The sequence below is a fragment of the Neofelis nebulosa genome, chromosome 12, assembly GCF_028018385.1.
Source record: "Neofelis nebulosa isolate mNeoNeb1 chromosome 12, mNeoNeb1.pri, whole genome shotgun sequence".
Classification (NCBI taxonomy): Eukaryota; Metazoa; Chordata; class Mammalia; order Carnivora; family Felidae; genus Neofelis; species Neofelis nebulosa.
In genome coordinates, this window is record NC_080793.1 from 60,555,193 (window position 1) to 60,582,476 (window position 27,284).

At 37.9% G+C, this 27,284-nt stretch overlaps 1 protein-coding gene and 1 long non-coding RNA gene across 35 annotated transcripts in view; one reads left to right on the top strand and one right to left on the bottom strand.

Annotated features, from left to right (window-relative positions):
• The window catches only part of PTPRD (protein tyrosine phosphatase receptor type D), a 2,222,827-nt gene that overhangs the window by 1,664,777 nt on the left and 530,766 nt on the right, over positions 1-27,284 (top strand). The gene's annotated exons all lie outside the window — the stretch shown is intronic.
• Positions 6,876-11,146, bottom strand: LOC131491890 (uncharacterized). The gene is made up of 2 exons (XR_009251707.1): positions 10,919-11,146; positions 6,876-7,325 (listed from the first exon to the last, which is right to left on the bottom strand). It is a non-coding gene; the product is annotated as an uncharacterized LOC131491890 (long non-coding RNA).

Here is a 27,284-nt window from a genome sequence, read left to right on the forward strand (position 1 = left end):
TAAACATTATGGTCATTATAATTCCTGTTTCTTCACAAGTCTTTTCCACACTCAGATCCCTTCACTCTCCCTACAGATTTTGCAAGTGGCAATACTGATATTTATCTCTCTTTGTTAATTAACAAAAGGGGCCTGTGGCTCAATACAATGCTAATCCATCCAATGCTAATCTGTCTACTATTCTCTTTATCATCTCCCTTCTGTCTCACTGTAGTTGGCTTCTTACATTCCACTGAAAGGAATGTCAAGATTATCAATAACATCTTGATTTCTATGGTTCACTTTATTGTCCTCATCTTATTTCAATTCTAGGGACCTCGTGCCTCTACCTCCACCCTTTCCTCATTTATTAAATACTGTGTGTCTGTTTCTTTGGGTCTTTGCATGTTACTACCTGCTAAGATTTCTCCCTCTTCCCAACCTCAGAACTAGTGGTTCCTTTTCTGAGCTCCCATAAAACTTTGGCAGGTGTGTGTGTGTGTGTGTGTGTGTGTATGTGTGTGTGTGTGTGTGTGTGTGTACATACCTATACCTACATATACATATACAGATTTAATCTTTGTATCATTATTTTTTTAAGTTTATTTATTTCTTTTGAGAAAGGGGTGGGGGAGGAGAAGAGAAAGAGAAGGAGAGAGAGAATCCTAAGCAGGCTCCACACTGTCAGCACAGAGCCCTATGTGGGGCTCGAACTCATGAACTATGAGATCCTGATCCGAGCCTAAATCCAAGAGTTGGATGCTTAACCAACTGAGCCACCCAGACACCCCTCAATCTTTATATTATAATTACAGTTAACTAAGATACAAGAGATTCAGAAAGACTAGCATTTCTGCATCCCCAGTGCCTAACAAGTAGTCTTGGTAAATGTTTGGGGAGTTAATCACTAAGTCAGGCAAGCATTTCTCTGGGGGTTCTTCCAGTCCTAACACACTGGTTCAGAGTGTGTGGTGATGAAAATGGGTCTCTTTCCTCCTACACTGCCTCTCCTACTCATTTGCATAAATTGTTCTCTCCCTACTGGAGAAGTCTTATGCCAGAACCCAAGGGGTTCAATGTGCATTCCTGTCACATGCTGAGAGACAGCCAGCTGGGTGGAAGACCTGGTCTCACTAAATCCCCCCTGCACGTAGGGCTGGGGCCAGCAGAGTTGCAGATAAAATGTCTTGTAGAATTTCATTCCTTCTCTTCCATTCTTTAAACACCATATACTGAAAAAAGGAAACTAGGAAGTGAGGGAGAAGAAAAGGGAGTATATGAATGAATAATAAGAAGAAAACAAGAGCTCACAAGGGAATGTTCAGGAGTGAAGATAACCACAGGGGATTTTAGCCCACTCACAAGAGTGGGTATAAAATTACATACACATATGAGAGACCTGGACTTTCATTTTATCTAGATACCTAAGTCTACACAGTTCCAAGATCATTGAATGCCAAGGTATTTTTAAGCTGTCATAGAGTGACATTCATCTTTTTGCAAGCAGTTCCTAGAACTCTGTGCCCATCACTGATAAATGTTTTCAGGGCCTCTCCTGGTAAAAGGCACCACTAACACATTACTTGGCCTGCCCAGTCTTGTCCTATAAGATGTGTTACTGTATTCCACTCTACCACTACATATGAGAAGCAGGGGGCAAAATTCAGTCCATTGTATGGCTTTCTTACTGAGAAGACATTGCTGTTTTCTAGAATCATTAGTTGTTAATTTTAAATTAAATCGTGTGCTGCTAATTTGTACATATAGCAAATAGCTGTTTTATGTATTAGCATTGTATTGTTTCAGATCACACTTTTCCATGTACATTAAAGAATGCTTACCTAAAAAAAGAATGTTAGACTGATTCAAAGCACTGAAGTTGTAAGGGAGGTGCACTGCTTGTTCAAATATGAGGGCTAACTGATTTCCCAAAGGTGTTGATCTTTATCCTTAAAGTAATAAATTTCACTTCAAAATAACCCTTGTGACTTATTTACACTTTAAAATGATAAACTTCACCCCATCAGTAATCCCAAAAGGCTGTTGAACTGGGTCGAAGTCTGAAAGGCCTCTTTTGCCCATTTTCTCATGGAGACAGGCAGCTGTTGAGTGTGGCCTCCTCACTCCCACATTTTAACCTATTTCACAATGAAATAGTAAATGTAAATAGGTAATTAAAATAGAACTTTGCCTTTTAGTGCCCAAGGTTCCTGGAAAAACTGCTGTGCCTTATGAATAGCAGATAGATTATCTGCTTACCTACAGTGGCATTGAAGACAGAATTCTTTTAAAGTCAAATGCAGCACAAAATGGGAATGGAGATAGCTCTAGGAATAGAAATGTTTAATGGCATTTGAAAATACCTAATAAGGACATGAAAATAAAGACCTTTCCATGCAAAGGTCCAAGGCACCCATTATTTGACTTTTTTTTTTTCATAGCCACACTGCCATGCTGATTTGGTCCTGACCTATGAGATAGATTCTACATAGTGAAGTGCCCTGTGTCACTTTCGAGCCTTCAGGTAGAGGTTAAGGGAAGCACTAAGAGCTTTTGGACATTGACAAGATCTCTGATAGAGATTAATGACGTCTGATTTTGAATTAAAAAAAATGTTATTAAATTTTGATTTTTAATTCCAGTATAGTTAACATACAGTGTTATATTAGATTCAGGTGTACCATATAGTGATTCAATACTTGCATACAACACCCAGTGGTCATCACAACTGGCCTCCTTAATCCCCATGATTTATTTCACCCATCCCTCCACTCACCTTCCTCTTAGTAACCATCAGCTTGTTCTGTAGAGTCAAGAGTCTGTTTCTTGGTTTCTCTTGTTCTCTCCCTCCCTCCCTCTCTCTCTTTCCCCCTTATTCATTTGTTATGTTTATTAAATTCCATATGAGTGAAAGCATGTGAAATTATGTGTTTGTCTTTCTCTGACTGACTTATTTTGCTTACCACTACACTCTCTAACTCCATCCATGTTGTAAATAAGATTTCATTATTTTTCATGACTACGTAATATTCCATTATATATATATCTCAATTATATATTATATAATACATATATATATATATATATATAGCCTCTTCTTTATACCTCTTATTTTTTAAATTTTTTAATGTTTATTTATTTTTGACACAAAGAGAGAGAGAGAGAGAGACAAAGCATGAGCGGGGGAGGGGCAGAGAGAGGGGGAGACACAGAATCCGAAGCAGGCTCTAGGCTCTGAGCTGTCAGCACAGAGCCCAACGTGGGGCTCAAACTCACAGACCGTGAGATCATGACCTGAGCTGAAGTCAGACACTCAACCGACTGAGCCACCCAGGCGCCCCGTCTTTATACCTCTTCTTTATCCACTTATGTATCGATGGACATTTGGGCTGCTTCCATAATTTGGCTATTGTAAACAACGCCACAAAAAAACAATGCACCAGTTTTCAATACCACCAACAGCAAAAGAGGGTGCTTTTTCTCCACATCCTTACAAATACTTGCTGTTTCTCATGCTTTTTTGTGTTTGTTTGCTTTGTTTTGTTCTGTTTTAGCCAATATGACAAGTGTGAGGTGATATCTTAATTGTAGTTTTGATCTGCATTTCCCTGATGACGAGTGATGTTGACCATCTTTGCATGTGTCTATTGGCCATCTGGATGCCTTCTTTAAAGAAATGTCTGTTCATGTCTTCTGCCCATATTTTAACTGGATTATTTGGGGGATTTTTTTGTATTAAGTTGTATAAGTTCCTTATATATTTTGGATACTAACCCTTTATTAAATATGACTTGCAAATGTTTTCTCCCATCCAGTAAATTGTCTTTTACCTTTGTTGATGGTTTCCTTTGCTGTTCAGAAGCTTTTTATTTTGATGAAGTCCCAAACGTTTATTTTTGCTTTTATTCCCCTTGCGTCTGGACACATATCAAGAAAAATGTTGCTACAGGTGATGTCAGATAAATTACTGCTTATTCTTTCTTCTGGGATTTTTATGATTTCAAGTCTCACATTTAGGTCCTTAATCCACTTTGACTTTATTTTTGTGTATGGTATAAAAAAGTTTGGTCCAGTTTTCCCAGTACCATTTGTTGAAAAGGCTGTCTTTTTCCCATTCCATATTCTTGCCAAAGACCAATGATTTTGTGTACATCCAAATAAGAATATAAAATGGTGTAAAAAAAAAAAAAGAATGAAAGCAATGCTTCTAATCCCTAGCATATTAGACCTAGAAAAGAAACAGTTTCTTAATCTTTCTGGGTACTGTTGATGTTTTGTATGTTTTCATTCTTAATCCATTTTATTTGAAATGCTATGAAAGTTTTTGTTTGGCCCCTGAAAAAGGGCATATATGCCATGTTATATATTTATACATTTCTGGTAAGAATATTCTCTGAGGTATATATTTTTTTGATCATGTATCCAATTCAAATATGGTCATTGAGTTAGTCTGGGTTACCTAATTATGTCAGTTGCTGCTAAGTATTTGTTATTTGCTATGTGATTTTCTTATCATTATTACCTACTCTGTTCCAAGGACCTTGTTAGGATCTGGGGACTCAGGAGTGAGCAGGATAAATGTGCTGTGCCATATAATCTTACCTTCTTTCTCCCCCACAAGTTTTCTCATTCTCTCTTTCCCTCTTTCTAATTTTATTGAATATCACAATCTAGATACCCAAGCCACAATCCAGGAAACCATCTTCACTAAAGCTCTGTCCTCCTCTTTATTCACTTAAATTTTCTTATTCTACGCCCTCTTGGATGTCTGCCTATAACATTGTAGTAGTAAGGAAACAGGCCTAATAATAAGGAAGCAATGAGTCTACTTATTATTTAATATCTTGGGCACCAGCTAAATATTTACAGTCAATATTAAAGTTGATATTCACAATAACCCTATGAAAAATAAAGGATATTACCATCTTCGTTGCAAAGGTAAGAAAACTAAGGCTCAGATAGTTTACATGAGCTGTCCAATGCCTTTGAAGTAGTAAATGGAATAGCCTGGATTTTAAGCCAAGGCATTTTGACTTCAAAGTCTCTGTCTCTTCATTCCGCCGTGCTGCTCTGCATCCACTGTGATATTCCTGATTGTGCTTCTCACTCATTAAGGTTTCCAGTAAAAGTTCCTCCAGGCACACCATTAGCTCATCCCTCTTAGGTGATATTTTACATCTAAGGTGAGGCACCACAGTTAGAAGCAGCCATTAAAAAAAAAAAATCAAGGTGAAGGTAAAGCACTTAATCTTACAAGACCTAACTGTTAAGTTGTATTCTGGACCATTTGGGAAAAATCCTTTAACAAAACCCCTCTTGTAAATTTCACTGTGGTTTAACAGTGAGTAAGATACTGTAATACTGTTGGTTTTTTTTTTTGTTTTTTGGGGGTTTTTTTGCTATGTTTTGTTTTTATCTTTTTGCTTCCTTGTCTGAAATCCCTTTGGGACTAGAGCAGTATTATTTTATGTTACCTTTTTTAGTCAAGGCAGTGCCAGAAAAGCATATCTACCTTGAATTTAGTGTTCAGAATGCAGTTATTGGACTGTATCTGGGGTATAATTTCAAGTGTTCAAATGATATCACCCAATTATGTAATAAATGTAAAAGCACTTTGGAAACAACAAATGGCCACATAAATGAAGGGTGTTATTATGTTGGTGGGTACACATAGACTTTTACATGGTATTTGATGAGCATGCTCTTCAAAGAAAGCAAAAACAACCTAAATAATGTCACTCGATGATTCTATTAAATACTGAGTAGCATAATTATCTTTCCTTTTAAATTTTCGCTCTGAAAAAAAAAATGCAACCATTTGGCTTAAAATCCCTGACTCTGTGGGTATGTACAATAAAATTTCTTAATGTGCTACCTGCTTAATACACCAAAACCTGTGGTTTTCTAGGAATTGGGATGACTCTTCCAGTAAGCTTCACTGAGTAAAGAAGAGACTTAAGATCAAAGAGCTGACACACTATTTTTCCAACTTGTTTGCATACATAGTTGAAATTAGCAGTGGGATAGTCATAAAAAGTGGATACCTTATTATGTGTATTGTGAATTTTTAAATGGCAATTGCAAAAAGTGAATGATGTAACAATCATTAAAAAACCTTAAGGAGGTAGTTTTGTGTTCTACAAGTGTAGGTTTCATAGCTGCTTCCTTTGAAGTAAAAACCTCATCTCTTTGTAACTGGAATAGGTTCTGAAGAAACAAAGCTTCAAGAGGTTCAGATGGGCCATAAAAAATGTTGTAATCTCCTACAGGAGAGATGTGATTTATAAGGTAACGTATTTTTTATGACACATCGATGTTTGCAACAGACCAGGTCAGTAAGTAAGAAGTTCAGATTTAAAAGGAAAGAGCAGCAACATAACTTTCCTTTACAGGTGTCATTTGGCTTAAAACAACCTTTGCGAACCCACTGACTGAATCATTTTGAATGTGTGTAAGTGGGGTTTATGTACCAAATGTGTACTTTTCCCATCTACGTGCAGGAGCTAGGACCTCCCCAACAAAATGGTTTTTAATGAAATAGGCATAAAATGATCTGTGCATGTCTGTGCTTGACAGTGGTCTTAAACCAGTCTTGGGATTCTTAGCAAATCTAGGTCTCTGCCATCAGATACTCACTTCAAAAAGAGGCAGCAGAGCATAATGGTTAAGGGGCTAGACAATCTGGGTTCAAAAGCCACTTCTGCCACATGCTAGACTGATACAACCTGGGGTGAGTCACTTGCTTGCACATTCCTGCACCCCAGTTAACATATATTTGAAATGGGGATAATAAAGCCCCCCCCAGAGGACTCTTTTGTGAATTAAGTAATATTATATACTTTATATGTTTAACTCTGTATTCAGTGCATGGTAATGAATTAGTTAAGGCTTGATACCATTTTCAGGCATTTATAAAGCATTTATTGAATAGCTACTATGCACCAGACAAAGTATACAAGTAAAGTCTGTATGTGTATATCTTCAAGTAATGAAGCCAACCATATGCCACCTCTGCATTATCTGAAAATGTGTAATTAGAGTTTTTAAGCGGTTTTTAACCACTAGCCCATTAGCAAACAACAAACACTGTGACACGGTGCAGAGTTTGCTTACTTGGCCAAATGCAGATAATGCAGCTGCTCCCACAGCAGTCAGATGAGGGTGTGCTGATGGCAGGGCATACTGAACCCTGGGACCGTCTTTAGAACGTGACATCATTTCAAAGTTTGAATTATTTGAATCACTTCTAAACAAGCCTTCAATAAGTTTGTTTAGTTATTTGAGAAAGTCCAGGCAATCCAGTAAATGTCCTCCATTTTTCCTGCTTGCATATAACCAATTAGAACCTAAACAGAAAAGGGCTATAAAGTAACTAATTTCAAAATCCATAACATCTACATCATGGCTTGGCTATCTGGGTCAAAATACATGTCCTGCAACATAATAACCACATGCTATAAAATATAATTGATATAACAGTATAGGCCAATAGGGTGAGTCTTCATTCTGACCACAGACATTAACATTACAAAAGGGTTCTCTATGGCAGTTACACAGTGAAATACCATTATGCATATCTTTCCATGTGCAGTTATAGCAGTGTCTAGATGACCCTGAACATCTGTAAGAAAATCAAAAAACTTCAGTCAGCTCTCCAGATGTCCCCAAATAGCATCGTGTTTGGCTTATGGACGAAACAGCTGGACTTTCATTTTTCACTTTATTTTCTTCCAGATGTTAGTCTCTTGAAGACACAACCTTTTTTTTTTTAAGTTTATTTACTTTGAAAGAAAGAGAGACAGAGAGAGAGAGAGAGAGAGAGAGAGAGAGAGAGAGAGAGAGAGAGAGACACCAAGCAGATCCCACACTGTCAGAGCAGAGCCCGATGTGGGGCTCAGTTCCACAAACCATGAGATCATGACCTGAGCAGAAATCAAGAGTCAGATGTTTAACTGACTGAGCCACCCAGTTGCTGCAACACAACCTGTTTTGGAGTTCTTTTGTACCACTTAGCGTTGAGGTTCTAACTAAATCTGAAAAACGAAAAGGTTTACTATATATAAACACGTTTCTCCTCTGTTGAAAGAAGCTGTTAGTCAAAGATATGCTAGACCATACAAAGGGATTAGTGGTTGAGACAGAAGCAATGAACAATTTAACAGAAGAGATGGCATGGAAGTTATTGATTCAAGAAATAAAAACTTTGTCATGCTTGTGTGTATAGAAAATATGTGATCTGAGAGGTGCCTGCCTGGGTGGCTCAGTTGGTTGAACAACTGACTCTTGATTTCAGCTCAGGTCATGATCTCATGATCCTGGGATCAAGCCTGGAGCCCCACCCTGGGCTTCACGCTGGGTGTGGAGCCTGGTTGAGATTCTCTCTCTCCCTCTCCCTCTGCCCCTTTTCTGCTTATGCTCTCTCTTTCTCAAAATAACAAAAACAACAACAACAAACAAGAAAAAGAAAACAAAAAAGAGAATATGTGGTCTAATATTTGTAATTTTGGGATTTTTAAATATTGAGGCAATGTGCTATAGTGGAAAGACATCTGGAAGTCTTGGGCATGAGTTCACATTCTGTCTTTGACTTTCGACTTTGTGACCCTCAGTTTCTTATCAGGTAACCAACCATCCCAGTTTGTCTGGGTCTCCCCTAGCTTTAGCACTAAAAGTCCTCTGCCAGGGAAACCTCTCAGGATGGCTGGTGATCCTACAGCTCACCAATAAAATGAGGGTAATAACTTACAGAGCTGTAGTGCAGACTGGTGAATAAGTAAAGCATCTAGTACAGCCAAAGTACAGGGTCCCCAAATAGGAACTATTATTATCATTATAAATCTCATCCACATTTCCTATTCTGTTTCCTCTTAAAGTGTAGCCTCTCCTGTTTCCATTTTATTCAACACCATCAACACTTCACTTGTACTAGGATAGTCATTTTAACTCCATCTCATTCTCAAAAGCACTTAAATTTCTATGGTGAATTTTTCCTCCATTGACCATTGATTCAATGGTCATCAATTTTATGTCACTGTCACTGGAATGCAAGAGATAACTTTGTTTTTCCTCTGGGCAGACCTGATATGCTGCTGTAGTTCAGGTATACATTGTGGAAATTCCTGTGACCACAGCGAGCCTGACACACAGTAGGTACTCAGTAGGTACTTGCTAAATGAAGGAATGATGCATGACAAACACAGGTTGAGCTATGGCAACCCAGTTGTGGCCTTTCTCTTCTCTACAAACTCATCTTTTCTGTCATGGATCTCATCTACTGTGGAAACATTGTTACTATCTTTCAGAAATCAAAGAGGTGTATTTCCTTTCCAGAATCTTCCATATACCTATTGATCTTTAACAAGTGACTAGTGTAGTCTGCTCCCACTCTCTGGCTCCCAGATTGTTCTCTGGTTCTCAAGTATCCAGTTGCTCTCCTGCTGTGTTGAAACAACCATTGGCTGTCTCTAGCCTCATCACTGGGTCCAGCTCCAAAGTCAGAGAATATTCTTTTGAATCCTTCACATTCCTCTTTTCACTCCAGTTTATTCTACCCATATTGTAGCCATCAAGCCACTTGTTCTTTTTTCTCTGTCTTCCAACTCAGGACCCACCTCCTCCAGGAAGCTTTTTTTTGATGGGTTTAACCCAGTATCTAGCCTTTCTATGACCATATCAGAACAGCCATCCTCCCAGAGCTCTGGCTGCCAGAATCAGACAGAGCTGAATTTTGAATAATAACTCTGCCATTTACTGTTGCATGGCATTACATCTTTAAGCCTCAATTGCTTCTTTGATAAAATGAGGATAAGAATTGTACTTGTGATGAAACGAGAATAATAATTATGAAAATTAACTGAGGTAAGATATACAAAGCTTGGGATAGAGCAGACAATTCACTCTTATTCACCCTAATATTCCTATCACCTCTAAGATTGCTTGCCTCCCTTTATTAAAATTCTGTGGAGGAGATTAATTGTGAGAATTCTTGAATATGTATCCCCAACTACTTTGTGATGTCCTTGGTAGGCTCCTAATATCCATTACAGGACTGATTCTAGAAGCTATAGAACCTGAGTATGTGAGGAAAGATATGTGTTTGGGATGTATAGAGTACCAGAACATTTAGGTTCCCCAAGTGACTTTAAAAGTGAAAATATAAAACCTGAATAAAAAGAAAGACCTCAGTGGGGACTTTTCAGAACCACAGGAGAGAAAAAGGAAAGCTTATACTCCTGACCTCTCACCTTAGCATTTTTCTTCCTTCTGCTTTCAAGCAGTGAATAATCAACATGTCAGAGTTCATTTGGATCTAAATCCAATTAAGTCTGACCTTAGGGATAGTTACTCATAGCTCTCAGCAGGTGTGTGCTTGGAAGAAATCGTCATCTATGCCCTTTGTTCCGTCTTTAAATTACCCAAGTTTATGGTCCTGACCTATCAAGCCTAGCAACACTGCCCATTGAATATACAAGGAGAGCAGCTGCTAGTTTAAGTGTCTAGGCATCTGTGCTGGACAGGATTTTAAGAAATCACCTCTAATTATTCTGCATGAAACAAATCTGAGAGTTGAAAATTTTCTATAACTTTCATATCATCCTGATGCTAGTTGTGGGACTCAATGACTCTGCCCTTGGTTTCATCATCTGTGAAGTGATCTGTTAGATTGCTGCCAGAATTAGCATTAATGTTTGTAATTGAAGTGGCACAATACCTGCCACATAGTAGGTGCTCAATTAGTGGTATTCATGATGAACATAATTGGTATTATTAAGGCATTACCAGGAATTTCAAATATTTCAAATATTCATGATGAAAATAATTGGTATTATTAAGGCATTACCAGGAATTTCAAATATTTCAAATTTCACACATTATTCACTGTGGGAGGAAACCATGTGTGTGTGCAAGTATACACGAATGTGCATATATAAATTTTTACATTTATCTTCCATTAGTAATGTCCATGATTTCAGATTGGCTTCTAAAGTCGTGTTCTAAAATACCTTAATCACAGATCTTCACAGTTTCTGCAGCATGGTTTTTGTTGGGTAAAAAAGGAGAAAGAGGCTGTAAAGGTGAGCACTCACAATGAATCTGATATTCTGCTAGGTGCTCTTCATATATTTTTCTCATCTATTTCTCATAAGTTCCCTGTAAATTATTATAGTGTCCCTTATACAGAGGAAACAGATACAAATATAAATCAGAGCACAGATGCAAACCAGGTCTGAATAATTCTAAATTACTCTCTACTTTGAGGGGCACCAGAAGATCTGGTTTCAGGTCTCAACTTTGTCCCCTAAGTAATTGTGCTCTTGAACAAATTATCTCACCACTCTGGTCGGTAATTTTTTAATTCATAACACAGGGGGTTGGATTAGACTTTTTAAAAGATCCTTTCCAGAACTACAAGTTTAAGATGAGATACTCTAAAAATAAATCTCAAGGCAAAATAAAATAAAGGGACCAGGTTTCTGTTTTTAGTCAATGTGTTAATACTTCTTCCCAATATCATAAAGAAAAGAAGGAAAGCAGAAGAACCTGTTGGTCCTTGCCTTAGGATACTTTTTTTTCCAGACCACTTTTATTTGTACTCTGGTCTGACCTTTGAGATATCCTCAGGATATTGAGGCTATTCTCTTTTCCCTTATTTTTCTACCAGCCTTTTAAATGATAGTGAGCCCAATCCCATACAGTGGGACAGAACTTCGTTTATGGTGAGAAAGTTGAGTGGTGCCTCCCTCCTCTTTCCCGTGTTCTTTTGAGTCAAATGACAGGAAAGAACCCATTAAGAGTCCAGGAGAATGTCTGGGAAGGGAACTGAGGCTTTCTTTCCATGAGAGGATGACCAAATAACCACAGAGAGGATAATGGCTAGGTGTCATTAATTATCTGTTAATTTATTCTTTTTCTCCACCATTTCTTCCTTTCTTTGGTTAATTCTATTAATCCTTAAGAACCTGGACCTGGAAGGTTTTTTTGTTTGTTTGTTTGTTTGTTTGTTTTAAATTCTGTCTCCAATGGCTCCACCCCTTATTCCTTTCACTATGCTATGGTCTCACATTTTTAGTAGAGCACATACATTGAATTGTGCTTATTTAGTTGTCCATGTGTCTGTTCTTTATTTAAATTTATACTACTGTAATTATACCAATACACAGTGATGCATACCATGGCTTCATCATTGTCCTCTACTGAGCAAACTATATTATCTACATCATTGTGATCCTTTGCAGAGACATTGTAGAAAGAAAGCATTCTCATGTTCAAGAGGAAAATTGTGCCCAGCTTTAATAAAGCCTGATATATCTGGCCTAGCCAAATAGATACATCAAAAGCCATTTGCTTTGCCTTACAAAAGTATTAAGGAGAACTTTGTTTTAGACCACATTACCCTATTGAACTTTAATATGAATGTATAAAGATTTGATTAATATACAACTGTTTACAGAACAGTCTCTCTCGCTAGACTCTTAGCTCCATGAGGACAAGGAATATATTTCTTTTCCACTCTACCTCAAATGCCTGACATGTAGTAAGTGCTTAATAAATATGATTGAAAGGAATGAGTAACGAGAGAAAGGATAAACAATTACAACCTGATTTTTTTTTTTAAGTGTAGTTTGGACTCTTTATTATATTCCATTTGTCTGTATATCTGTTTGTATGCCAATACTACACTTTTTTTTTAATTTTTTTAACGTTTATTTATTTTTGAGACAGAGAGAGACAGAGCATGAATGGGGGAGGGTCAGAGAGAGGGAGACACAGAATCTGAAACAGGCTCCAGGCTCTGAGCTGTCAGCACAGAGCCCGATGCGGGGCTCGAACTCACGAACCGCGAGATCATGACCTGAGCCGGAGTCGGCCGCTTAACCGACTGAGCCACCCAAGCGCCCCTCAACCTGATTTTTAAATGAGGGACCACGGTGTATTGCCAGTCCTTGCTGCGTATCAGAAATGACCTTAGAAATATTATTTTAAGCTAAAGAAACAAAGTGTATTAAAATATTTTAATTATCTTTTGAGAGGAGGTTGAATAAATTTGTTGTTATATTCATGAATAATCACTTCTTGTTGATGCCATAGGATGAGAGACAGTAGGCATGAGTGAATGAAGAGAGAAAAGCGCAGGTACCTGGATCATTTGCTTGTTTCTGTCTTTGTAGTAATAACATTACTCCTAGTATGTGCCCTTAGATTAAACAGTAACAGTTAACTCTGAGAAGTTAGAATTTTGCTCAATAAAAATAATAATATTAACAGCAGTGAGTAGGAGATGATTGTGTGCTGTGCCACATCATCATCTTTATTGAAGGGAAAAGGCAGAAGCAGGTGACTGGTGATTTCCACAGATAAAACTGAATGAGGATGAGCCAGGCTTTGAATTGAAGCATCCCTCAGAAAAAGCGACTTGAGGATCCGAAATCCCTCCTTATCTTTCAAAACAGTTGCCATTAATATGCTGTTTATTCAGCCATTATCAATGTGGCTACCATCCCAGTTTATACCAGATACAACCAGGTCGATTACTGGCAGAAGACAATGTGCTGCTCAGGGTTAAGACAGAAAAATGACTGTCTTAGTTTCCCTACAGTTTGACCTCCTTTCACCCAGGAATCCCCCTGCATTTATTTTTCAGGCTACATTCCAGGCCCCACAGTAAACACAGGGTGTATTTTCTCTGTAAACAGTGTTACAAGTAGAGGGTTGAAATGTTTGCTTTGAAAATTCTTACTTAAGCAGTGAGACCAAAAAGGTTCACTCTCTGTCAATAGGTTTCTCATCTTATGTGATTTGGAAGGATCACTCCTCTCTCATTACACACTTTATAATACCTGGAAGCACATCAGGGGTATTTGGAGCAGTCTCAGAAAATGAATGACCAGAGCTTTGGCTTCTGGATTTGGTCCCGCCTCTCTCCATCTCTGTCTCTTTGAGTAAAGTTGAAGCAAAGTCTAATAAACTTTAATGCTGGGAGGTTGTCATGACAAATTAGAAGAAGTTAGCATCAACTCCAAGATGCATGATCTTATTCTAAATTACTGAAATTAAATAATATTCTCTCCCCTAAAAAAAAGTTTAGACTATTTTAACAAGTCTATAACTCACAGTTTGGATAGGAAGGTGGACATTAATTATAAAGGGACATCCAAAACTAAAATAATAATCAGGACTGACTGTTACTGACAGCTCCATGATAATAGACCAGTGACCCAATTATGTCTGTTTTCACTCATCCATGTACTCTTAGTGTTTTGCAAAGTGCCAGGCACATAGTGGGCTCTCAGTAGATATTTTAGTAAATGAATGAAAAGGAGGTATGAGTGAGCAAAGGAATGAATGCAGAGCCAAGCCTACTAGACCTGATCACATTATTTGTTCACTATTCATGGACCAGCCACACCCAGCACTTTTATTTATTGTAAAAATAAAACAGGAACATCCAAGACAACTTTGAAGGGCATTCTCCCTCCCTACCACTCACCCATCTTGAGGATAACAGATCTTATTTATCTGAACCCATAATGAGTCCAGGAAGGGATAGCAATTCCTGTAGACACTTGGAGATACAGGCCTCTTTCTGGAATACAGAAAGATGCATTGTTTTAAGGAAGTTCTGAATGTAGGTACCTTAGGCCTCTGATTCCATCCTTGCCTAGGGTAAAGGAAATTGCTCTGCATCAAAACCAGACATGTTTATGTTACTTACCAGAGGAGCATAGTAAACACAGAAGTACAACCAACAGTGGCCTGGAGGAGATGTAGGATAGGCATCTACCTAGAGTCACCAAGGGCACAGCTATGGCCATTCTTACTTGCATTGTGAACCCTACAAGGGATTATAAGGTGCAGAGAATTACATTAGTAGTAAATCAGATAATTTCTCTTTTCTTCTTAAACATTTACAACACTTCTTTAGTGTTCTTCTTCCATCTTTGGATACAGTGGTCATTTTATTTCCTTCCACGTATTGTCTGTGCCTGAAATGAAGAACTACACAGAAAGACATAGAGTGGAAAAATTCCACTGCTGTCCCATCTCATAAAGTTATCCAGCTATTAGGGACCCTGAGACACAATGTTTCATAAACCTCCTTCAGATGATTTCCTGAAAACAAGTAATACCTTACAATATAAGCTAACTATTCTCCTCAAGTATGATTAGTATATAGCACTTTAAGTGACCACAAAGCACTAAATTCCAGACTATCTGGTCAATCTCCAAAGCTAATCATATAAACTGTCAACTTCCTTTAAGATGAAGAGTATCAGGGGTGGCTGGGTGGCTCAGTCGGTGAAGGGTCTGACCACTGATTTTGGTTCAGGTCACGATCTCACAGTCCCTGAATTGGAGCCCCACCTCGCTCGCTGTGCCTGCTTGGGATCCTCTCTCTCACTCTCTCTTTGCCCCTCCCCTGCTCACACTCTCTCCCTCTCAAAAATAAATAAATAAACATTAAACAATAAACAACAAGATGAATAGTATCAATAGTCAAGGAGGGATTTAACCCTCTATCTAGGGTACTTCAAGGTGGACCATGGGCAATATTTCATGGGGTTCTGTCCATAGACACCTTTATTTCCAACCAGCATCCTTCATAGGCTTCATATTTAAGAAAGTGAGAATGGGATTATCTGAGAGGAGTGAGAAACACTTGTTTGCAGTGTTTAAATGTTAAAGGGCAAAGGACAAAAGAATGACCCCTGGAAACTTCATCTGTTGGCCTGTCTCCTCTGTGAGTATAAAATGTCACTGCGGGTTATCATTCTAGGCAAATGTTACTAGAAAAAAATGTCAAGTTTAATGGAGATCTGAAAACTCCTTTGCATTTTTGTTCCTGATAAACTTCTATCATTTTACAAGTAGATGCAAATGCAAATTTTTATAATTTGACCTATTGTCAGAAAAAAGTCATAAAAAATACCAAAATAATAAAAGATAGCTTGCTCATTAAAATATGTTAATCTATCTAGATATTAATTTAAAAAGCTAATTTATTTTTGCTCTGAAATCCTTTACAACAAGAGAAATAAACTGCCACTATAAAAATCCCCACATGTCAATGTCTCATAAAATTTTCAAAACATCTAAAAATGCGATGTTTACCTCCTCAGGTAGATTATGCAATGTTCTAATGAACCTTTAATTCGACATAGAAGTTACCCTGGATTCTTTCTGTTTGACTTCTTGGAAGAAGGTCCAGATTATCTGTCTTCTACTTTGACTAATACAAATTATTTAAAATGGGAAACAGAGTAGTAAAAGAAAAAGACAAGAAGGAAACATTTAAAATAAGGACAGATTTAGAACATAATTGACTCTGGTCATCTATGAGCAGAGATCTTGAACTTTGTAGCTTTTAAAGATGTATGTAAACATACTTGCATCTTTCATTCAAGTATTTAAAACTAGTCCTTATTTGCAAAGTGTACCAAGTTACTCAGGGAAGTTTTACTACAGTCCTTAAAGAACAACAAATATGCTGAGTTATTTTTGCAAGTAAATTTCTAAATGATTAGAGTGTATTAACTTAGAATTATAAACCAATGAATTCTTCCTGACTAGGTTTCTGCCAGAAGCAAATAATGAAACCTTTAACCAGGAAATGACAAACCTCCAAATTCTTCTGAGGATATTGCAGTAAAATGATTATCCTGTAATATTAGAGTGCATGAACATTACAAAGGAGGTTTAGAGGCATAAGGAGTTTTCAGGACTCATAACATTTTTTCCCACAGAAAAGCAGGTTCTTGGTTTATCTCCAGAGGTTAAAGGGAAAGATAAACTGATGTTTAAAGTATGTGTTTTTAATCACCTAATTTGGTTTGATGACTATTCCCCAATATATACCTCAAGTGTATTGTTAATAAAACCAATCTCAGAATTTTTTCAGCTATGTCTTGTGAATTGTTTAAATAGCAACTCATACACACACACACACACACACACACACACTCATACTCACATTCACATAGGCTCTCTTGGGTTAGGTAAAGAACATTAGAGCATATGTGGTGGAAGCCACAAGATCAGGCCAGTTCAGCGTTTGGTTCTCTTATGCATATGGTCACATACTGAAGAATTGAAAAAAAGAGATGGACCAGTTAAGATGCTTTGAGCTCCAAGCAAGAGGAAATCCACCAAAAATGTTACTGAAACCATGAGGATATTTATTATCTCAAAAAAAAATCCAGAGATAGGACTTTAGGATTGGCTAATTCCCTGGATCAGCATCATCAAGAATCTGTGCTCTATGTGTCTCACACCACCTGTAAAAAGTGTGTATGTTTTTCCTCCTTTCATGAGGACAGTGAGGCTCAGAGAGCTTAAGGCACATGTAAAATGTCATCTGTTTATGGCTGAGCCAGGAGTTCAGCCCACTCTGAGTCTTGAGCTTATTCTTCTGATCACAGTAAAAACACAATACATTACAGATGTTAAATATCATTAAGGGAGTGAGATAATACTTATTAGTAAACACAACAATATACATTAGCATCCATACAACTAGATTTGTTGATTTTACAACTACCAACTCCCTGTCTTTGCTACACACTTTAGAAAATATACTTCGAGATGTTCACCTTATGCTTGAAATATTCATCCCAAAAACCTTTAGTTTTTTTTTTTTCCTCACCTTCATTTTTTTTTTCATTTCATAAAAGTGTCTACTTTCTGTGTGTCCATGTATGGTTGTATAGCTTGGGGACTGACCAACTGTCATCTTGGCCCTAAATCTTCCACTTCCTCCCCATACCACCCTTTCTCCATCTGAAGGAATCCCCTCACTATCCATTAGAAGAATGTCCTCCATTTTTCTGTTTTGAAAGTTTCATTAGAATTACCAACTTAGATCAGAACAAAATATCTAGACATTGTATCCTAACATTTTCCAGGAGATAGGCTCTGAGTGGAAGTTTCAAGTGCATGATTTTATATAGTCTGTGCAATAGCTCTGTGAAATAAATATTATTATCTCTGTTTTTACAGATAAAGAAATGAGGACTCTGGGGAATTTTACAGCTCACCCCATTACACACAGCTATTAACAAAGTTAGGGATTATGTTCGCTCATCTCCCATGCAATTTCCACTATAATAAATTAGGGGAGAGACAAGATTTATTAAGTGAGCAAGACAGCTGAGTGGTTGGACAATCCAGAGTACGTAAGGCATTGGGATCAAGGTGGAGAGAATGAGATGCTCAGAGGAGACCTAGAGTGGAGAAAAGGGGCAAGAGTGAGAAGGCCGATGACAGACATTTCCTACTCATTGTTTTTTCCAGACTTAGACTCTGCAGCTAGGCCACTTTCCTATTTATTCTAGTTTCATTTGGTGATACCCAAATTGGGAAATTGCAAAAATAAGTATGTTCAACTGACATCACATATTGTAGACATCTACAAGGAAAAAAAGAAATTCCTATTCCACATTGATTTGAAAAGAAATAAATAATATCTGGAGTTTGCTGTTGAAAGTCTTATATTTGGAAGGATGACCAACCACATGTAAGTCACAGGCAAGGCACTGAGCCACCCACTCGGGGATTTTATCCACCATTCAACTGGGAGGTAAAATGGGAATTTTATTAATGGGTTGGGATTGTTATTCATTTACACATGAGGACAATGCAGAAATGTCCAAAGGAAACAAATATTATATTATATTATTAAAATGTTGCCCTAAGCTATAAGTGATGTTCTAAAGGAACTGAAAATCTAGAGAAGATGTAGTTTTATTCCTCAAAGACTGGAAGCACATGAAAGCCAGTATGATGAAGAAACTAGTCATATGTTTTTATTACTAGAATCTGGGAGATGGTTCACAAATGTGTTTTACTATTTACATGAGGTAGCCGGTCAGCTCATAGGGAGCCCACCCACCACTGATTGCTACAGGAGAATATTTTGTTTCTCCCCTTCCTCTTATCCTCATTTCTTGTCACTCATACTTATTGGCAGGTTTGTAGACACTTATGCCAGAGATCAGCAAGATCTGGTCTCCTTATCCTTCCATTATTCAGAACAAGCCATTAAGTAATGAAGAAACCCTGTTTTGTTACTATTTACAGATATTTATGTTCATAGTATAATTTTCTGGCCTTATTAAGATGAGATAGATGAAAGTGCCTGGGTGGCTCATTCAGTTAAACATCTGACTTTGGCTCAAGACAGGTCTCACAGTTCATGGGTTTAACTCCTGCATCAAGCTGTCCGCTGTCAGCACAGAACCCACTTCAGATCCTCTGTACCCCTCTTTCTGCCCCTCCTCTGTTCATTCTCTGCCTCTCTGTCTCCTTGTCTCTCTCAAAATAAATAAACTTTTAAAAAGATGAGATAGATGAAACTGAAGAGGAAAGAAAAATAGAGGGACATTAGACAATAGAATAGACTAGACAATAGAATGTCATTCATTCTTTCATCATTCATCATTCATTCAAAAGTCAACACATATTTATAATTGTCTGTTATATAACTAGGTACCCCCTTAGGAACTAGGGCTATCCAATTAATCAAACCTGTTCAATTTACCCTCTGGGAACTTAGATTCTGGTGGGGAAAAAAGAAATAATAAATAATAAAAGCAACCACATAGCATGACAGCTGGCATTAATTGCTCAAAAGAAAAGTAAAGCAGGGCAATAGGATTGAGAAGATGGCGTGTTGATATTTTATGCTAGGGATCAGGGAGTGTGGTCATGTATATAAAGATTCATTCATTCAATATTTATCGACTGCCTTTGAAGAGTTGGGTACTGTGCAAGATACAAGATGAATAAGACATGGTTCCTGCCCTCCAGGAGCCAACAGCTCAGTAGAGAATCTCACCACCTGCTCCATTAGGCAGACAGATTAGAAGTCTCAGGGCATATTGCAGCAGGAACATTGTACACAGTGACCAATCTGAACAGATTGTAAGTATTCCAAAACTCACAGTGGTTTTCCATAAAATAATTCTCACTTCAAGTAAACATTTTCAGTTGGTGAGTAACTCTGTTTTCAACCGACAGCACGCATATTTGAAGGCTTCCTTAATGCATTGATGACTTGTTTTTCTGATTGGTTGCCAAGGTTTGTTTGGGTCCTTATTGAAATGTACTTGCTTAACTCCTCCAAAGCAACTTGGCTGGTTTCTTGTTGCTATACTGGCAAATGCTGCCTCCTATACTGAAAAATTTGTTATTTCTGAAAAATGTGGACTGTCCCTGGACGGTTTTCATGAAAATCAAAGATAAAAAAGAAAGAAATACAGATTTAAAAAAAAATAAGGGATGGAGAACAGAACTTTGTTTCCACAAGATTTACATAAATGTAGGTCACATCCTGGATGAACCTAGTTTTATCATGCTTTGTGCAGATACCTGGCTCAGAAATTCCTGATTCATCAAGAAGACAGAGGAAAGTATAATTATGGTCAAAACACTAGCTTTTATAAACAAACTGCTTTTCTTTTTTTGTGTTATTAACACAGCCTCCTTATCCGGAGCTTTACAAAGGTTGTAATAATATAACATTGTTAAAAAGAAATCTCAATCATGTGAGAGAACAACACTGAGCTGAAAAGTCTTTGTTTTCCTGAAGACAGAGCCTTTTTTGATAGGGGATGGGAGATCATATCACACACAGTTGTTCCAGAGGACAGGAGAAAGAGTCACTGATCTCTCTGCTAGCACAAATGATGCTAATCCACTCGCTCTGCAGGCTCCTCGTTGGAACCTTCTTCCTCTTCCCAGACTCTCCGCCACATTCCTCACCCTTTGCCACACTTAGAAGACCCAGGAGAGGAAATTATTTTGGGGAGGCTGAGACACAAGCACAGGTGGTACCACTTGTTATAAACTTTTAGTTTTTGTTGGGGCTGTGAGCCAACTTTATAGTGGTTTGTTCTGTCAGGAAACGGAAGCAAGAGTTTTTGGCCCTGGCTGTTGATCGATTTGTGCCATTGCTGATTTCCACAGGTTGCCATCTTGCAGAGGACATGTTGCTTCTCAGTAGCACCTCAGGGCCACGGTGCCAGCCTGAATTACTGCCAAAAATCCTTATTTCTTTTCTACTCCAAACAGTGCATTTGGGCAGTTCTGTCAATTCTGTACTGGAGAAATTTCACACCAAAATTTGAATTTTGTTGACATATTTCTTTTTTGGCTGCACCAAGGGAAAAAAGAGTTTGTAGTAAATTTATTCTTTTTCCTACGCGTGGGAGTCCTTCCCATTGGTAAAGTGTTCACTCTTATCATGGCCTCATTTATAGCAGCTTCCAATGCTGTGATCCTGTCAGCTTTAGGGGTAAATGACAGACAGGAATTTTGCTATCAAAGTTAATTCCAAAGGCCATGAAAAGTCAATCATTAGATAAGATCAAGAACTTAGCTCTAAATATAAACTCTTTCTCAGCACTTGCAAAGAATACTACCAAAGTTTAACCCTGCCCTAAAATTCCCCATAGGAACTCTGCTCCTCACTAAATATCCTGTTTTCTAAGGATATCATTCACAGTGAAATTTACTCCATTGAATCTCCAATAACTGATTACATGGCTTATTTTCATATCTCACTCTCTTTTTTTTGGTGATAAGGTACCAACAGAAAACTTCCATTTTCAGCTCTATGAACTTTGATTCACAGAATATACTGGAATTAAGTAATTTCTCAGGGTGGCCTTCCAAACCAGGGATAGTGTCCAGTTATTGGTGGGTTTGGCTTAGGTTATGCTGTTTATTTGTTTGGGTTGTATGTTTTGAATATATGCCCTGGGCTTTTAAAAAGAGTGATGGGAACATTCATATAAGTGGAATTAAAAGCAAGAGAACAGACATTGCCAATACTTTAATTATGAACCTAGCAACATGTATACTTATTTGGGAGTTTAAACAGTGTAAGACAAAATAGAAGGAAATGAGCGGGGACCTAGTGGTTTTGAATGGGATGGCTGCCTTTTCTTCTTAGCATGCAGACAATAAAAAGCATAAAGCTCTTCTACCCTTTCAGATGCCCAAAGATATGGCAAACTGCCTTGTGTCCATTTTTCCCAATATCCTTTGCACTTTGGGCACTATCAGAACAGAGGATAAAACTACAGTAGTCATCTATATTGGAGTATATCTGAGTTGGAGTCTATGGTCTGTGTATATCTCTGCCCCCTCCTGCCCATAGTGTTTTCTTCAAGGCCAAAAGGACCAGCACACCATGGGCTGCTGAATTCCAGAAGGAAAGGGAAAGATTGTTGTGTGTGTGTGTGTGTGTGTGTGTGTGTGTGTGTGTGTTTTCATGCTGGCATCTTACGACCCTCATGGTTTTCTATTGCCCAAGAGAAAAAAACCAAACTCTTTGGAATCTTTCTTCTTTTGACAAATTTCCCAGAAACTGTAACCATAATAGCTGGAGGGTTGTTAAACAAGGGAGGATAACTAAGGTTGGGGTGGTGAACCAAAGGAATTTGGAAAGTTTGAGAATTGGGAAGATTGGGGTGGTTGACACACACTTCCTTTTCCTTTAATTTTTGAGGATTTTTCCCTCTCACATCTTCCTTTCCAATCAAGTGTATTTCATTCCAGACATAAAATCAAAATCCTCTTCTCCCCAGTCTCTGTGTGGATTAGGAGTAATTATAAGGTAAAACTAACATTGTCTCCTCTCTTGAAATGCATACTTTTCCTCTAAAGGTTTATTGAGGGGTCTATTTGGCTTTTTCCCAGAGTTTTATATGAGATGGTATTTCCAAGGTAATATTACACTGATCCAATATAATGTACGGTGGGGGGCAGGGTGGCTAACTGAGAACATTTTACTTTTAAGTTAAAGAAAAAAAACTGACGGCAAAAGACACACACCAACACTAGTAACTCATGGCAATTCTCTTCCTGAGTATAACAGCTAGAACTAGTTGGTTCCCAAATACAAGGCTGAAGCCGACTGAAATGTCCCAGCAGGCTGCTGGGTTTGCACTACAATGTCCAGCAAATTTCATGTAATTACAGCTGCCTGCTGAAGGAGGCCTGCGGTCTCCATAGGCTGTTAAGATCTTAGTTATGGCCAGAAGGGGAGTAGGTAGGATTCAAGTCCTGCCACCAATGCCAGAAGCTAGGAGTGCCTTCATAGTGAGGGCAACTGTTAGAATGAGCCAGCTGTGCAAAGCAGAATCAAAAAGCTTGTAGATTTAGGTAAAATAGTGCCACCTGTGATTTTTTCCCCTTTTGAAAACTATGGAAGAAAAAAGGCAAATCCTAGAAAAAGGGAACTAGCCTCTTCAGAAGTGCCAGAAACTGCTCAGCTGTACTGGGTTATTTTCCTAGGAACAATGCAAATCAATGAATTTGAACTGAGTTATCACTGCAGCTTTCAGAAGTACCTAAAAAGCTTTGCCAAAAAATCTGACTCCCCATAACTGGCCCAGAGGTTCTGATTCAGCCCTAGATCAATTCACGGGTCTGGGTCATGTGTGAACTGGGTGTTTACCATCCAAAGAATTATTAGGAGCCTTAAAAGAGGTGTTTCAACATTCTCTGTGAACTGCAAAGTGCTGCTCAAGTGGTCATATTGAATAACATGGCATGGAGAGCATTCCTTGAATTAGGTATGGGGTGCTAGCAACTCTTAGAGAAATAAAAGAAGGCTGCTCTAAGTTGTGTAGTTTACATAGCTGATAGTTTTTCTATTATTAGAGTTCACCAAGAAAAACTTCCCTCTCAAGAAAATGAATTCCTTAAGCAAAAATGTGTGAGCAACATCTTTCTCTCTCAAAGTGGTAGTTTTCTGTTATTTCTGATTTAACTCTGAAAATAACACACAAACATCAAGACTCAATCCCAAATGTTTTCCAAGACAAGTTTCAATCTTTCTGCTCCTTTCTTTCTTTGTTTTAATCACAGATTTATTGGGGGTGGTGTGGCTGGAATTTCAGTCAGTTGATGGCATTTCTTCCCCTTTGAATGGAACTGCAGGGGATGAAAATCATTAGGGGATGTTTGTATTGTATTTGGATGAAAGGGTTTTCCTTAATATGTGTGCCCTGCTTGCAGCCTACATTCTTCAAATCACTTAATAGTGCAGAGTTGACATGCCTCACACACAGTGGAGGCCCGAATGAGTGACCAATGGGATGAATGGGCACACATGAAAGCCAAGTAGAAGGAAACGCTAAAAACACGGCCCTCGTGTATGAAATTTGGGCTGTGTTTCATTTGTAGTGACTACCTAAAAATGGAATCCAGTCAAAAGGTCATTTTTTTTTCACTTATAAAATAAAAGTGCTTTCACAAAGAATCCCTAAGCTGGAAAATATTTTAGAAATAATCTAGTCTAGTGATTTTCAAATCATGCTTCCTAGAGCTGTAAAGCAAGGTTACTCCACCTTGGCTAAACATTTGAATCACTTAGGAAGCTTTTCAAAAAAATATGCTAGAACCTCATTCCCAAAGAATCCAATTCAGCTCATATGCATTGTCCCAGGGCATATGTTTTAAAAGTTTTCCAGATGATTCTAATGTACAGCCAAGGTTGTGAACCTCCATTCTAGGGGTTTGGCAGTCGAAACATTTGGAAATGTGATCTGATAAGTGCAAGTATGCGCCCTGAGGACAATATAATAGAATGTATTAAATGGGGAAACTTGGGATGTGCTTGTGCCCTACAGAGTTCCCATGAATTTTAAAGAAAACATTAGACTTTGGAAAATTCAATTAAACAGCATTCTATCATGTATTCCTTGTACAGGACACTCTGCAGATGTACAAGGTATGCACAGAGATTAAGACCCAGTCTTTCTCTTAAAGATTTTATAGTCTCGCAATCTAGGATTTGGCCTGTGGCAGAGGCATAGGGAAAGATAGAGAAAAACAAGTATAGATATAACTTTAACAAAAGGCAAGTGTGTTATGGATGGCACAACAAGCATCGAATCGCAGACAAAACATTCCAGCTTTCAGCATCTGGTCTAGTTTCTCATCTCTTCTTCACCCAGTATAGAACTGACCAGACTGAGCAGTTATGACATCCAAACCCTTAGAACACAGCCTGTTCTGGGGCAGCACAGCTCCGAGATGGAAAAGCAAAGCAGGTGCCTTGTTCCTTCTGACTTCCACTTGGTACAAGGTAGGATGTTTCCTAGAGCCTGAGACTCACTAGGTAGGAGGTCCCTTTGATAGAAGGGAAAAAGTAAAAAGGATGGGTGCCAAGTGTCCTTTTCAGGACTGTTTCTAGGTGTCTGGCCGACCACTGGTTTCTTTGCCAAGGAGAAGGCAGAGAAAAACAACTGTTTGACTTCATTTGCTTTTGTGCTTCTCAAAGTCAAAGATTGTTAATAGCCCCATGTTATCATCCATTGATTCACTTAGCAGATATCTTTTGAGATCTCCTTAGGGTCCAGGTTCTGTGCTTATTGATGGCCATACAAAGAGTGTGGACATGCTCAGGACTTAATAGGTCACAAATATATGCAATAAAAATATAAGCAGATACCAAATAAGAAAATGAAAGAATGGGAGAACAGAGGCAGGACAAATTCATTGTGTTTAGCGGACTGCAATAAAGTTTGTAAAGAAAGTGGTATTTCACATAAAAAGGGCAATTGACAACCAATTTATTTCCTCTTTCTCCCTATCTCCACCCTTCCCTTCCTTTACTTCCTCAAATATTTATGAAGTACCTACAGTGCTTAAAGCACTATGATGAGAGTTTTGGGCTTCTAATCAGACATCAATCTGTTCTCAAAGGGTGGAGAGGAAATGTTTCCTAAATATGAACACCCACTAGAAATCGTTAAGTGCCGTAATTAAAGTGTAAGTAAAGATGAATAAGACAAAGACAGGGAAAAGTTTCAAAAGTGACTGAAAAAGTTGTAGTCGTGATGTTTTTGTTTTTGCTAACTTCACTGCTTTGAAAACTGCTCCTGAATATGTGCAAAAGCATCCACAGCTACACTTGGGGACATTTGCAGGATCTGGGAAGCAGGTTGAGGGCTAGTAACAGACCCTTGTCAAGGATACCAGGACCATTTTTTTTGCACTGATCATTTATAATCCCCAGCCTGTGAAGAGATATACTTACTATTATGCGGAAATCAACTTGTGCTATGCCACTTCTGAGTTTCTGAAAATCATTTTCTGAAACTATTTGAAAGACCCTTTAGAAATGAAGTCACAACTTTTTATGGCGTTCTTGCTAAAAATGTGAAAACTGAACTTGATTGGTGGACTCAGAAGTCTTAGAAGCTTTGAAAAACTGCTGTGCTTCAGGTTTTACCCTTGCTTTCTTTTTCTTTCCCGCATCCCCCCTCATCCTAACCATTGAATCTTGAAGCACATTCTTTCATTAAGGAGATTCAACACCCTCTACAGTAGTTGATTGGGAGTCATTAACATCCTGTGGCAAGTCCTAGTCTTGAAAGATAAGAGTCAACCTCATGTGATAAAATTTTAAACAAATGCTGCTTTCCTTTTTTTATCATTCTCTCTCTCTCTTTTTTTCCTATCATTCTTTTAAACAATACGAACTTTGGCTGGCCACGGAACCAATAATAATAACATTGTAGTTTAAAATTTAACTTTATTTCCAGGGTATAGCCCATGCCATTGACATTCTGTAGATAGTGAAACTAAGCTTTTCCTCATTCAAAGACTCTTGCTATCCCTCCCAAGAAATATATGTGATTCATTTCTACCATGTGCCCCATTCTTTTGCTATTCAGCAAAATGGAGCCTGCTTCACCAGTTTTTGGTCTCTGTAGATTTCCCCTTTATTGAGTGATTAATTACTGGCTTTCTGGTGACTTCTTAATCTTTTTCTGTATTTTAAAATATTCCTTCATTTCGAAATTCTCTAGTGTAAGATACAAACTCTAAATGGAACATAAGTAACCGCAATTACTTTCCTCTTTGTTCAGCTTTGCCTTTACTACCAAAGACATCATTTGGAAAATGTATTAAAAATCACAAAAGTTTAAAACTTAAAAATAAACACTAAGCAGTTACTTTTGTCAATGAAAACATTAGCATTTAAAGGTTAAAGTGACAAAAAATGTGCTTATTCCTTGCATTACTAATAGAGTGTCCATTTATGTTAGCAATAGTTGTATTTTTAAAAGATGCTGCAAATATATAAAGATTGGTGGCCTCTGAATATTTAAACACAATATACTTAAGACAACAAAACCAAAACACACTTTTATTGTTAGGGAATATTGAAACCCACTGCTTAATGTATGAGTTAATGGAACTTCTTGACAAATCACCTGTTAAATTTTAGCTGACAGCTTGTCATATATTAATTATAAATAATTGTAATATACGGCTATCATAATGCATGC